The 13,240-nt window shown below is 37.1% G+C and overlaps 1 long non-coding RNA gene across 1 annotated transcript; it reads right to left on the bottom strand.

Moving 5' to 3' along the window:
* Positions 1-1,792: 1,792 nt before the first annotated feature.
* Positions 1,793-3,334, bottom strand: LOC116244336 (uncharacterized). Its single transcript, XR_004170166.2, has 2 exons — positions 2,650-3,334; positions 1,793-1,959 (listed from the first exon to the last, which is right to left on the bottom strand). It is a non-coding gene; the product is annotated as an uncharacterized LOC116244336 (long non-coding RNA).
* Between the last annotated feature and the right edge of the window lie 9,906 nt (positions 3,335-13,240).

Genomic DNA, 13,240 nt, shown 5'->3' with positions numbered 1-13,240 from the left:
CTTATTAGGGACCTATTGGACCTTCTTGGTCCAGAAGAGGGCCACAAAAATGATTCAAGAGATGGAACACCTCTACTACCAGGACAGACTGAGAGAGCTGAGGCTGTTCAGCATGGAGAAGAGAAGGCTCTAGGACAGCTAAGTGTGGCCTTTCAGTATATTTAGGGGAGATATAGGAAAGAAGGAGACACACACTTTAGCAGGGTCTGTTGTGACAGGACAAGGGAAAATGGTTTCAAAGGGGATATTGAATATAAGAAAAGTATTTTTTATGATAAGGGTGGTGAAGCACTGGAACACATTGCCCAGATTCATTCAAGGCCAGGTTGGACCAGGCTCTGAACAAGCTGATCTAGCTGTAGATGTCCCTGTTCGCTGCAGGGGAACTGGAGCAGATGACCTTTAAGGGTCCTTTCCAACTCCAGTGATTCTATGATTCTAATAATTTTTTTAATGACTTTAGAGTTTTTGACTCAACAGTCATACCTAGGAGGGCAGCTACACACATTTATAATTCTGTGTTTAAAAAAAAAACAAACAAAATGCATTTATTGACCTCTGTTTAAACTTAATTTTTCTTAATTTTTTCTTTAACTTCTTTGATAGCCACATTGGGTGGAAAAAATAGATGAATATCTAACAAGTATACATTTCCTGATTTTTGAAAACAGCTGAAATAAAATTCCATTTGTCTACATTATCAAGTCTAAAAATAAAAAAAATTTACCGTATCTTAATTTGTAGCCTATCCCACATACTTGGATTCATCTTTTTATCAATCTCCTGTTTTTCTTCAGTTTTCCACATATGGTCTTTTCATTTATATTAATAAAAACAGCTAAAAAAAGGAAAATAACAGAAATGAAAACAAACATAAAAACCTAACTACCATTCTTTTTAGTCCACATACCCTGTGAAATTCTACGTCTTGTTTTATACAGAAAAGTGTGTGGGTTCTTTCCGCAGTTCAATTGTGTTCAATTTCTGCTGATATTGTTGGTTTTTTATATGTATGACATTACTGTCAATAATGTGTAACTTCAATTGAAAAAAGTCAGTCCATTCTAGGTGCATTCACATAAAAAATGCAATGGATCAGAACTGTTTTCAGTATTCAGCTTCACAGACTTTGAACAGTATAATTTTTTTTATAATGTGCTCTTTGTTAGGGTGACTAGAAGTTGCATAAGCTATCACTGTTATAAACAGGTATGATCTTTGAAATGGGGATATTTAAGAAAGTCAGAATTGTATCAATATATTGACATCACACTTTTCTTCTACCTTTTATCTTCCTTTGATGCATTTGGAAATAACTAATGCTGCAGAGAAGCCTTCCCATCCTCTTGCTATTTAATCATAAAGGCCTTAGATATGTTTTCTCATAAGATGCTTATGAGATATGATGAATCTAACTGTGCACATCTAATTTCTCACTTGTTTTGAGGTCACATGGCTAATGTTGAGGCTGCATAGCAGCCTGTGTGAGCAGAGAAATGCAGTGCATCATATTAGAGCATAGTGGCTCCAGCTGTTTCAACAGGGCCTCGCTGCTGCCAGAGCTGAGCTGTGAGCCTGAAAGAGGTACAGCCCATGGATATTCCTGCAGGTGGGGACCCATGTGGAGCAGTGCTTGAAGGGTAGGCCCCGTGCTTACTGTGTCTGCTGGATTTCACCTGGGAGATAGCTGTATTTCAAAAATATGTGGCTGGTCTGTGCAGCTGGAAAGGCACTTTGAGCTATTCTTGGCTTGTAATTTTATATAAGAACAATGTACTATATTATTAGTCTATTTATTTATTTATTCATTCATCTTTATTTCATGGTATCACTCAATATACTTCAGAGGAAGCAAATGGAAGCCTTGACTTTGCCTTCAGAAACGATACAGCAGGGCAACCAGTCATGTGCAGTCTCCTCTTCGTTGTGTCACTGATGGGAGGAAGCCAGATGGGACACCTTTTGGGATGAAATGGCAGTTAGGGCTTCTGGTTCATTAAACAATAGAAAACAAACTGTTCTAGAAGAGGCTGCTCATGCATTCAAGCCTGCTTTCCTGTCATTGTCTGTGGCTGGAGCTTTATGGCTTTTGTAAGAATTAATAAGGCTTATTTATCATGCTTGCATCACTTGAGTAACAGAGGGCACTTGATTTTCATTGGAACCAATGATGTTTAGGGATCTTGCAAAATCTGCATTTGAGGATGTCACCTTCCATAGAAGGTGAGTGCATGTACAGTGACTTCAGGATCAATGGGATGTCTTTAACTCACCATCCTGCATCCTGAGACAGAAAGAATAACCCTGGGCTCACTTTCTGAATCACACCAAAATACAGCATGAGACTGAACATTTTTGTAGAGCTGTATGATGAAGCAGAAAGCCAAAAGTTGCTGCAATCTTGTCTCTCTCCGATTTATAGGAGGGAGAGGAGTTTCTTTTAATATCTGTATACCCGGTGTGAGATTAAGAAACAGTGGTTCAAATGTTGGTCCAACCAGTTTATTACAGATGTTAATTAGGGAGATGAGGAAGGGGAGAACGGACACTATTATGAATTAGGGTAATGGGGAAGGGAAAGAGGGTGATAGAAAAGATAGGGAAGAAGAAACAAGGAGTCTTTATAGGAAGCAAGAGGGAGATAGTCACCACCATGGATCCAGCGTGGTTCATAGTTCAGCCATTGATCTTCAGTAGTGGTGGGTCATCGAGCATTGTTGTTCTGTTGATGACGACAGCGACAACGGTGACCATGGTGATGATGGCCCCTTTTCAATGCTTTCAAAGTGATCGAGTCAGCTGTCTTTGGAGTGACAGCTGAAATCCAAAGTTCTTAAGTCAGCTCTCCTTGGAGTGGCAGCTTCTGGCTCTGGGATCTTAGCGGAAACTCCTTTGTTCCTATCTTCCTGGCCTTGCCAGCAGATAAGAGGGAGCAGGGAGGCACCAACTTGTATCTTGCCTTCACAGGATACAATGGCATCATCCCCCAGTTTCCCATAGCAAGCTGGAGTTATTTAGTCACAGGCTACATCTTCTGCCATTAAACACTCCTGAGCACTCTTTTCCGGAGGCAAACAGCTAAAATTGACCACACAGTGATGCTGATTGCCACACGGCAACACCCATCACTCATCTAGACAAGTCAGTCTTATCACAAGAAATACCTCAGGAAGCAAGCTTTGAGCCAAAAAACAAAGAAGGATTCTCACAAATCTGCAGTTCTATTAGATGCTTACAGCTTGTCACTGGAGAGCTGACCTCCAATCAGAAGCAGGCATCAAGCTTTCTCAGAACCAGGAAGTGGCACAAAAAAGGGTCCTTTCATACTTAAATTTGATATATAATAATACAGTCATAACACAAATACAAAATAAATATCTAACGATAACATTGACACCAAATCTGCACATAAATCCAGTTCCCTATTTGAGGGAGATGAGAATTTGGGGTGTTAGTATTGTTTAATTCAGTTTTATTACAATTTTAGGAAAATCCATTCATTTCTACAAAAAGAATCAAAATAGAGTAAATTTCACTTCTAGTTACATTACAGACTGTAGAAATGATAACAAAGCGGGTAGAACATGTATAGGGCAGAACTTTTGGAGCTGATGTTCAGTAAAATAAATGATGTTTATTATTTGGATTATACAATTTTCTTTTATCAGCATAGCTGACACATAGAATAAGTCACCATTAACAACAGAAATACTAAGAAAGATATAGATTTAAACAAACGTTAAAAAACTATTGGTGGAAATCAATTTTTTCAGTATATGCTGAAAATATCTTAAAAATAAACTGTGACCAGAATTCTTCGCACAGCTTTTAAAACAAATGTTGTATTTACCTTAGGGATTGTAAGACATGCTTTGTCTTTCTTGTCCATGACACAGTTTATTTTTAAGATATTCTCAGCATATACTGAAAAAATTGCTTTCCAGAATTCTTCACACTCAGATTTTTCAATATCTTTTGAGAATACGTCTATCTGAGATCTTCTGTTGTAACCTTTAGGACTAGCAATAAAGTACATTTTAATTGCTTTACCCGACCTTTCTCCTCAGTGTTTGCTCAGATTTAAGAATCCTTTTGTTTTATTTGTTTGTTTGCTTTAGTTTACTTTATTCCATTTTGTGTTTTAAGAAGTTTTGGTGAAATATTGCAGTTTAATTTAACTTCCTTTTAGTTTTACTAGACCTAGTCTCATCTTTGATGATGAGAAGCTACATCTGTAATATTGGTAAATGTATCTACAGTAGAACCTAGCCTTTCCCTGGTGGGAGGTAAATCTTTTATTAAAATACCTATTGTGGAACCTGAAAATCAGTAAGATTAGTTTTGAAACAGTACATAGTAGTCCAGCAGGATAAGATGTGAAACTTAACAGAAATTGGCTTATTCTCAATTGCTAGAAATAACACAGTCTGAACAAGAAGTGCATTTAATAATGATAATTTGAATCCACACTCTGCCAGGACAAGTTTGCCCTGTGACAATTTTAACTTTTAATATATTTATTACTATTCTTTTGATATGCTCCCTCATTAATCTAATGACAAAATATTCCAGAGTAACTAGCATCTTCTCTTAAGAAGATATTGGCTAAACTAGAAGAATAAGAATACACATAAAACTGTAGTTCTTCTTTATAGGAATCCTAATTATTATCTTTATCAGATCTGGTAAACTGGAATCAGCATGCTTGAGCAGAATCTGAACAGCATTAACTCCACCTCAGCTAAATGTCAAAGATGGGAAGTTTGCTCCTGACATCTAAAAAAAGAAGTTAACTCTCTTATAGCCTGCAGCTAGATCAGATACCCCAGGGCATGACGGTGGAGCTCATTATACTGCCTGGACATAAGCCAGGCTATAGATGTAGTGAGCTGTACTAAAATGGACTTTTAATATTGTGGGTTCTTTTTTAATATCAGACCAGGAAATCTCAGTCAAACGTAGAGTGTCCATTTTCTGTTGAGCATCTTTTTTTCTGTTATTCTGAAACAAAAGCTCTATAACACCTTCACGCAACATGCAACAACTTTAATCAGAAGGGCTGATTTTGTACCCACCTCAAATAGTCAAGCACCTGAGTACTAAAGTATACTAACAAAAGATCAAACACAACTTTGAAAAGGCAGTTACAAGTAAAGAGGTTAAGCTTTTTCTGTTAAGAGCCTGAGTTTTTTCTGTTCTTAAAAGAACATCTGCTGACACAGGAAATGATCTTTCTTTCAAGTTTCTATTGTGGTTTAACCCAGTTAGAAGCTAAAAACTAAACACCATGCAGCCCTTTGCTCACTCCCCTTTCCACCCAGTGGGATAGGAAAGCTGAAAAACTGGAATGTCCCTGGCTCTGAACTGCTCCACTTAGCAACATCTAAAACATCAGTGTATTATCAACGTTGTTTTTCTCCTAAAGCCGAAACATAGCTACCTATCAGACATTATGAAGAAAATCAACTTTGCTCCAGCTAAATCAGGACAGGTTCTCTAGTAGACTATTTTCCTGCACTGTAAGATAAAGTTTCCTGTGAAGAATGAATTGTGACCCTCCACAAATCAAACTTTGTCATCCATAGCTATTTAGCTAGCAAGCAACGCTTCAAGTTGCTGTCTATTTTTTAGCCTGCCTGAAACACCATAGATCTTCCAATGCTCTCTGCATATTATCCTGATGCAGTTGGCATCCACTGTTACAAGGGTGAGCCTACTGAACTTTATTCCTTAGACATTTCAAGAGTTTGGATGTATGTTAACTTGCATCCTTGAACTGGGATCTTAAAGTCAAAAGGAAAGGTAACCTAATAAATGTTCTGAGATCAACATTTATGTATAACCACTGAAGAGGAAGTTCTTAAAGAATGGACAACTAGTACGCAGATAACGTTGCAGCTGGAAGGCCAGTTTCTTGAAAGATTTGAAATAGAGAAGAATTGCTGAATATCTGCATTTCAGTCAGAAGTTAATTAAAAATCATACCCCAAAATGATTATATTTCAAAAATTCTGTTTACTTTTGCATGAACTGAATGCCAATGGCTTCTGTCACTGAGCCTGAAGATAGTAATAGTAGCTTAATTTATCAAGACTGTAAAACATCTGGGATGAAGCAAAAGTCTTCTTTTGAGATAAGATCTTTTGAATGCAAGAATCAATTCCACAAATTGAACTTTAAACTTAAATTCCCAAGGAGAATTCGGGGATTAAAAAAGCCCCACACCTTGGAAGAAAGACTACCTGATTCTTAACACTATTCCTTGCTGGTTCTATTCTATTAAGGCCAATTAATACCTAGTAATTTACTGAAATTCCTTTGTCATGTGTTATTAAAAAGCTGGAACTTTCTTGACTTCAAGTATTAGAATACTTGTATCTCCTGTCCCAGTAATTTACAGCTTTATCTTTATACTGAGTAATACAGGATTTTCAAACAATATTTTGTGATAGTAGATGACTGCTTTGTCAGTCAGTCTTCATGAAATAGCTGAATTAAAAATTATTGATCTAATGAGAAAAAATCTCAGCCAAGTTGCCACCCTGAACTTTAAGCTACTCAGGGAGCTAGTTAGCCATCCTATTGGGAATGTGCATTAGAAATTTTAGGGGTCAATATAAGCTGGTCACCACCTTTTAAAAGCCTGGGAGCAGGCATTGTGTCACAAGTCAAGGAAGCAGAGCTGAAGACAGTCTTTGTTGAACAGGGATCTCCTCTTGGAACTAGAGCAGAATAAGAAAATATGTGATCTTGAGAAGCAAAGTCACACTTCACATGGAGATGCAGTTTGTAGGAAGAAAACAAGAAAAGCTAAAGTGCAATTTGAGTTGACATTAGTTGGTGTACTATCAGAAAACAAAAAAGGCTTTTTAAGGTATGTCAGAAGCAGGAAAAATTCTAAAGAAAGCACTGAAACATTCTAAAGAAAACATCTTCATGAAGACAAACAGGAATGCAGGAATGGGATGGAACTGTACTAAGAGTGATATCAGGAAAAGTTTCTTCACTGTGAGGACAATCAAACACTGGGACAGGCTTCCATGAGGTGGTTGATGCCCTATGCTAGTAAATGTTCAAGAGGCATTTGGATAATGCCCTTAATAATGTAGTGTAGGATTTCACAATCTCTGAAGTGATCAGGCAGTTAGACTTGATATTTTTTAGGTCACTTAACTGAAGTGAAATACTCTATTCTAATTTCTAGGGAAGTGAAAAGGGAAGGGGAAAAGTTCATGTTGTAAAAGACTTCTACATAACAGAAGCATTAAATACTCTGTTACCAAAGATAGCTAAAAATAGGCATCAGTTCAGATGAAGCTGCTTTGGAGAGCTAATGATAACTAAAAACTGTATTAGGATATTTAAATGGGCTCCTTTTAATGCAAAATTCATTACAAATGTTACTCAAATATATTTTGGATTGCAATAAGAATTCAATAATGCTCTTTGGAAGACTCTGAAAAAAAAATATCAGACACAATGGACAAAGCTGAAACATAGCTGTAAGAGAACAATGCAGATGTGTGAAGGAGTAGCATTATCTGTCATGACATATATTAGGGTATATGTAAATGCATTCAAAAGTCATTTATGGACACTTAAAGCTAAAACTTAAAATGATTCATGCTATGCTATCCTAGCATACCACATGACATACATACAACAATAAAACTTCTGCATAGTCTGCTAGCAGAAAAAATGGAAATGATAAGCAGTAATGGAATATAGCAGGTGTAAAACACTACCAACACAGAATTGAAATGTTTTCCTCTTCTTTACATAATTGTATCTGGAGGCACATGTCACAGGCAAAAGAGAATCACGCAATAAATGTTATATATCAGCCCTTTATTACATATACATTTCCATAGGTCCATTGACTTCCAGGTTAGCAGTTACATTTACATCATTAAAATCTCTGTGGTGTTTTATTGTGTAAATTCTTTTGTGAATGCATCTTGCAAAGAACAAGGACGATTATTATGGACCCTGTTTCAAGTTGGACCCTGTAGAAAAATGGATTGTTTCTGAGCAGTTTTAATGCATTTCACTAAGGAAGGGTGAATAGGTGGTAGGCTGGTAAAAAACACATGCACTGCACCCATGGCAAATGTTTTTCCCATTGCACCTGTGTGGCAGTGGTGGTGGGGAGCAGTATGCAGCTAACCAGAGTCAGGAGTACTGAATATGTCTTGAAGATAAAATCATCTGCACAGCCTCTGGGAATCTAAGAATTGGTGAAAATTCAGCCTTTATCTGCTTGCTATTCCATAGATTTGATTGATGGGATTAAAATGCAGTTTAAAAATCTTGGGGCACTGCTCTGCATAGATTTGTATGTCATATCACATAAGGCCAATTTTCTCATAATTTATTAATTTTAATACATAATTTAAATGAAAAGTTGTAAAACATGGCTCTAGCTGAAGTCATGGAAAATCAGTATTCTTCAGCATGTTCAGTTCTCTGCACCATGATTTTAATATGGAGGTTGAGGAAATGTAAGGGAAGGGAAATTTTTCTGCCAGAAAAAAGGTACAGCCAAAGAAAATAATGTGAGGTTGTACCTGAGTAATATTTTGAAAAAAGAAAAGAAAGCCTTTGTTTGCCAAAATATGCTGGTAGCCAGATGAAGGGCAGAGAAATAGATTCATGGCAATCCAGAATGAATGTGACAAACTCAAATGCATATCAACTCTCCAGCCTCTGGAAATGTATTTTTAATTGATTGTGTGGTGCAAGGTGGACAAGTAGAGCCTGCAAAAATGTGTAGCAATATCTTTGAAGAGTTGTGAGTGTCAATATGGAAAACAGTTAAAGGTACAGTAAAGAATTAACTCTTGTTCTCCTCTTTTCATTATACAAATACAAAAGGATAAGTGGTGAAACTGAATGATGGGAAAGTAAAAAACAACAGCATTTTCCATGCAATAGTCATTACCCCAATATCAGAAGAGTAAAGGCAACAGGTTCTAAAACAGTCAGGTGCTTAAACTGCTGCTACATTCCAACAGGATTTGCAAAATGAATGCAGACTAGAAAATCCCTGCTAGTTTACTCTGAAAGTATGACCTCTGGAAAACAGGTTTGCATATGGTGTGTTATGCTGCATATCTGCAATCTAAATGGTAGAGACGTAGAAACAACACAGACTGCATTCATACTTTCCTATCCTTCCTATTACACCTTATGACGTATCTGGCAATGCACAAGTACCCTGGGTGTGCATGGCGGATGAAATGGGTGGGTTTTTAAAGGTATTCTCTGATCACCACAAAAGCCCACCTTGAAGCAGTTATGAGAGTGGGCTCCAAAATCTATTTCAAACAGCTGGGTGATTTTTGAATGTTTCAGTAGATATTAGACATAATTGTTTAAAGCCATATTAGCACTTTTGTGGATCATCCCCTAACACTACAGACCCCAATAAAGAGTTCCTCTCCATCTTTCTTGTAGGCTCCCTTCAGCTAGTGGAAGGCCATTAAAAGGCTTTCTTTCCTCTTCTCCAGGCTGAACAATCTTGACTCTCAGCCTGACTCGCTTTCCCTCATAGGAGAGGTACTCCATAGCTCTGATTGCCTTTGTGGCCCTCCTTCGGACTTTTTCTAACAGATCTGTGTCCTTCATAAGCTGGGGGCCCCACAGCTGAACCCCTGACAGCTGAATCTGCTGGCTCTGCTTCCTCTGATGTAGCTGAGAATATGACTGACCTTCTGAGCTCAAAGTTCCATTCAGTCTTCCATTCAGCAGAGGAAAGAGCAATTGAAATGCATAAACTGAAATAAAACAGAAACAAACAAACAAACAAAAACCACTTTGGAAGGAATAGAAATACTTAATCATCTAATGTAGTATAACAAATGGAACTATTGATGTGAGAAGGTTATTCCATAAACAGCATCAGGGGTGTTTTCTGCATATGGTTCAGAAATGGCAGGTACTACTACTGTCTGTAATCTGGGCTCTAATTAACTGTGTTTAGTCAGTCCTAATAATTGGACTAGGCCACATTTTCATTTTAGAATTTCTCATCATCTTCACTTTCTCTAGTCATTTTTTCCCACTATGAACTTGTGTGCAAGAGTGAGGAATTCTAATTAATATTTAAGAAGTTCTTAATATAGGTAGTGCATGAGGGCAGACAGAATTCAATTTGGTTAAATGTAAGCTAATGTATATTTGCAAAAAATAGTTTTAATTTCTTGTATGTTCTCAATACTCTAATGTCCTGATTCAGTGAGCATCTGAGTGCTCCTGAGAGGATAAAGCATATCCCTTCCTTGTCAGGAGTTAAGGTTCTCTTTGTACTCAGTCTGCAGTGAAGACCTTAGCACTGAACTTTCGTTCCTCTTCAGAAAAAATCTAAGTGACTGTTTAACGAAGTCAGCTTCTTGGTGTGTTGCAGCAAACAGATTGCTTGGATGAATTACAGGGACTGAATAAATGGCATATAAATAAAATAATCCTGTTATATGAAGCAATGCTATGAGTTGAACAGTCACTGAGTCTGATTTTCATGTGATCACTTAAAAAAATTAATACTAGAAAGTGGAATTTTGGAGAAGGTTAATGAAAGCAGCAAATGATATGATAGAATTTGCAGGAAACAAGTCATCAAAAAGCAGGTGTCTCAGTTCCAGTCTCACTGCAGCCTTTTTTTTTATTATGGCAGAGAAATAGTCCAACTGACCATTACCCAGGAGAGAGAGAATTTAATGCTGCCACAGGTGATTTTACGGCATTACCCTCTGCTGTCCTCAGGATCATGGGAGTGCTGCTGGAAGTGGTCCTGGAAAATGAAAGAAAGAATAAGGGCTGTGCTAAATACTTGAAAGAGACTGGTGGCTACTGTAGTCCATAAAACAGCCATTCTCAACAGAACCTCTTTGAGCAGGATGTAGGTAGGAGCTGTGAACTTTTGGTGCCACAATTAAGTTTACCCCTTGCCCTTTCCTTCCTCAGTATGGATGGATACATAAGAAGTATGACTTCTTATCAAGGATCTTTTGTTTCGTAAGTATTTAAGCATAGAATGAAGCATAAATGAAATTCATTTTGCTCTTTACATGCACATTTATTAACTATGTATATTTCTGCAAAATGCCCTTCTTTGGCTTAGCATGGGAAATGAGTTTTCATCATCTTCAGATATATGTTAACATTATGAGACGAAAGTTGTATTTAAACACATTAATTTCATAATTTATAATATATTTTATAGTTTTTAGTGACTGCATAAATGTAAAAAATATCGTAGTTACAACGGAAGAAAATATGTCAAACATTTAAAAAATTTTGCTGGGATTTCAGTTGAATTTAGTTTCTTTATGTTTTGTAAGGAAGTTGTTATGACTTTAAATGAGTTGATAATAGCAAATTTTCAGTAACTGAAGTCTTTGAAACAAAGAGGGCTATTTAAACAGATTTAAAATTTATAATGTCTTAGATTTAATTGTGATATTCAAATATGAGAATTCATGCATGATTTAAATTCTCAACCAATATTTTTCTATATGAGTATGTTTTGTAATAAAAATAATATATGCAGCTCACTCAACAGCATTCAAATGGACATTTTGTCTCAAATGTAATACTGACTTAGTCTACTACTGTAACCCGGTTTACTGAGAAGTGTCCCCGCCTATAGCAAGGGAGCTGAAACTAAATGATCTTAAAGGTCTCTTCCAACCCTATGAAGTCAAAGAAACATTGCAACATGTTCTGAGCAGAAAGCACAAATTCAATTAAGCCAAAATAAAGGGCTTAAAGAAATAGTTTTGAACTTGCTGTCTGTTTGTTACAATAGAAGTACAGTAGTATGCATACTGGAGAACGCCAGTTAAAAAATAGCAGCCTTAAGGTCTTGGTTAATAGAAAATAAAAACCACAAAAGTGACAGGAAAAAAATAGAACACAAAGTAAGCATCTTAAATCAACCCAGGTTTATGTTCATATGCCTCCAGATGAACTATCTTCATCGTCTACCCAAATAGACAAGTGCAACTACTGTATTTTAGATGGTATCACTCGATAGAAGGATAGATATAAACCCTGTCCATAAGGGAGGATTAGCAAAACAATCATTTTCTATCATGCTGTTATTGATAGGTATCTACCAGGTGAGGTACTGCTTCACTGTTGTAACTCTAATACATAAATTATTTGGCATGACATGGTAGTGGAGAGTCAGTTTAGAGTCTGTGTGATGTGGTAACAGCATAAAAGATACCTAAGGTGGAAGTCATGGCTTTGAAATTCTACATATCCTAAGAATTCTAGCAAAAGAGTTTTCCATGATAATGATTTGCTGAAATTGATAACAATTTTCCAAAATTTTCCTTTCCTGTAACCCAAGTACGAATGCAGTTTCTCAGGAAACACTGTTTCTCTAGACATGAGTTTTGGTCAGTTAACAATAATTTAGCTATAAAAATAAACAAATACAAAAAATTCATCCCATTATTAAAGTACAACTGCTTAGTTTTATGGGACCTAGAAAGATCAAGTCCAATTGCCTCAGTACTCCAGGGTAACCAAATGTTAAAGCATATTATTAAGCCTCATGAACATCTACTGGCATGAGGCATCAATTACCTCACTAGAAAGCCTGTCTTAGTGTTTAATCAGCCTCATTGGTGAGGCTGATCTCACAGGTGAAGAAATTTTTCCTGATATCACCCTTAGCACAATCCTGCTCTATTTCTCCATGTCCAAGTACTGGTTTCCAGGAAGAAGAGATTGGCACTTCTCTCCCCATTTTCCCTCCTCAGGAAGCTGTAGAGAGTAATGAGGTTGCCTTTCAGCCTTCTCTTCTGCAGACTGGACAACCCAAGTGTCCTCAGCCTCTCCTCACAGAACATGCCTTCCAGCCCTTTTACCAGCTTTGCTGCCTTCCTCTTGACTCTCAAATGTCTTAATGTCCCTTTTATATTGTGGAGCCTAGAACTGTACATGATATTCAAAGCAAGGCCGTGTCAACTCTAAATACAGTTGAAAGAACTACTCTGTTTTTGACTGACTGGCTATGAACACCAAAATGTGGTGTTTACCTTCTTGGCTGCCAGGGTGCACTGCTGACTCATGTTGATCCTAGTACTGATTAGCACCTCAAAACTCCTTTCTGCTGTACTGCTCTCCAGATGCTTATCTCCCAGTCTGTACCCATGCCTAGCATTACACCATCCCAGGTACAGTAGCCAACATTTACATTAGTTTAATTTCATGTCACAGATGATTGCCC

Source organism: Phasianus colchicus, chromosome 1 (genome assembly GCF_987193195.1).
Source record: "Phasianus colchicus chromosome 1, bPhaCol1.hap1.1, whole genome shotgun sequence".
In the NCBI taxonomy this organism is placed as follows: Eukaryota; Metazoa; Chordata; class Aves; order Galliformes; family Phasianidae; genus Phasianus; species Phasianus colchicus.
This window is presented reverse-complemented; position numbering and strand designations above follow the sequence as displayed.